Source organism: Octopus bimaculoides, chromosome 23, assembly GCF_001194135.2.
Source record: "Octopus bimaculoides isolate UCB-OBI-ISO-001 chromosome 23, ASM119413v2, whole genome shotgun sequence".
NCBI lineage: Eukaryota > Metazoa > Mollusca > Cephalopoda > Octopoda > Octopodidae > Octopus > Octopus bimaculoides.
Window position 1 is genome coordinate 12,060,935 of NC_069003.1, and position 2,263 is coordinate 12,063,197.

Consider the following 2,263-nt stretch of genomic DNA (forward strand, 5'->3'; position numbering starts at 1 on the left):
GGTAAATATGTGCTTATTTTTGGTAGTTTTGACTTTTGGAGTCCCTCTAAGCGTGAGGCATTATTATATAGTAATGCCCTTATATAAATTATATATATATATATACACACACACATATATATATATATATGTATATATAAGTACAGGTGTGACTGTGTGGTAAGAAGTTTGCTTCCCAACCACATGGTTCAGGGTTCAGTCCCATTGTTTGGCACCTTGGGTATGTATCTTCTACTATAGCCTCATGCCAACCAAAGCCTTGTGAGTGGATTCATCCATGTATGTGTGTATGTGTGTAGTTGAGTTTGTATCAGTGTGTGTTTGTGTGTGTGTGTGTATGTCTAGGTGAGTGTATGTGTGTAATCAATATATATATATATATGGTGTAAAGTGTATATAGTATAGGGTTGTTATTCTTGTTGTTTAATCACTGATCAGCCTTGTCCAAACAGGGATATGATCAGAAGCATTCCAGACATGACAATCCCATCTTATTTCTACATGCATAGAACCCAGAACCACAACATCCAGTGCCTCCGTTTTTAAGATAATGATTTGTGTGATTTCAGGAAGATTTGGTTGCTATTTTTAGCAAGTTGAACGACCACATAAAGGTCCCGTAAATAGCTCAATGACATATGGCATAAAATGTACATGACATGAGCAGTATGTAGTGTGTGTATGTCTGTATATCTGTGTGCGTGTGTGTGTGTGTGTATTTGTGTATATATGTGTATATTTGTGTATGGTGCGTACAAGGGAGTGCTGTAAAGTTCCTGGCTTTGGGTAAAAGAAAATACAGGAGGATCAGTTAATAATGATTTTATGATTATTGGTCCTTCAGTTTTTCTAAGCCCTGTAAAAAGAACTCAGAAGGTTGGGCCTCCAACCAGGCCTTTTGTGATACCCTTTAAGCCAGGAACTTTTCAGCACCTAGTAGTACACCATGTTGTATGCACACACGTATACACCCATCACACACACTCTCACCCTACTTACATACCCCTTTGAACACCACCTGCAACCCCCACCCGACTCTACCCTTAACACCACCAATACCCCCCACAACACCCTCCTCCACCCCATATGTACTTATTTTTATCTCTGGTTTCCTACAAGAAAAAATATATCGTTAAAAGCTTCCTCTTTATCAGAACCTGACGGCTGGTTGCTTCAACAATTAGGAAGTGCTTTCTGTTATCAAATCGTCAATCAAATATTGTTTAATTAACTTAATTGGTTAATCAGTCCGAGATAGTTACCGTTTTTTTGAATAATGTTATGATTGTAATAGTTACTTCAGGCTTAAGTACAAGATTTATATTTCGTGAGCAAGGGGAAGAGGTACACAAGTGACCAACACGTATTACTGGTATTTATCTATGACTGAAAGATGACACCTACTGCTTCTCTTTGCCTTGCAAAAAGAGGAACTTCATGATTGCCCATGCTTTAATTTTACCAAAATCCACAGTAGGAGTTACCATCATGTATTAAATCTGGGGTGGAGGATGGTGTTGTGGGGGGTATTGGTGGTATTAAGGGTAGGGCGTGGTGGGGATTGCAGATGGTGTTCAAAGGGATATGTATGTAGAGTGAGAGTGTGTGTGATGGGTGTATATGTGTGTGCATACAACATGGTATACTGCTAGGGGGTGCTGAAATGTTCCTGGCTTAAAGGGTATCACAAAAGGCCTGGTTGGAGGCCCAACATTCTGAGTTCTTTTTACAGGGCTTAGGAAAACTATGATTGAAAGATGACACCTACACACCTAAACTCACCTACACACACACACACAAACTCAACTACACAACCTCATCAGTGATGCAGTGGATTGTTAGGATGTTTTACTAAACCTTGATACCCAGATATTCACTGTGGAGTAAAGATGGGTAGCCATCCTTCCAGACTTCTTTCATCTGGCCAGGGATTTCTACCGCTTCTCTTTGCCTTGCAAAAAGAGGAACTTCATGATTGCCCATTCTTCAATTTTACCAAAATCTATTGTAGGAGTTACCATCATGTATTAAATCTGCAAAAAAGAGAAAGATATATTGTATACCATCATAATTTTTTGCATATCGGCACAGGAGTGGCTGTGTGGTAAGTAGCTTGCTTACCAACCACATGGTTCCGAGTTCAGTCCCACTGTGCGGCACCTTGGGCAAGTGTCTTCTACTATAGCCTTGGGCCAACCAAAGCCTTGTGAGTGGATTTGGTAGACGGAAACTGAAAGAGGCCTGTCATATATATATATATATA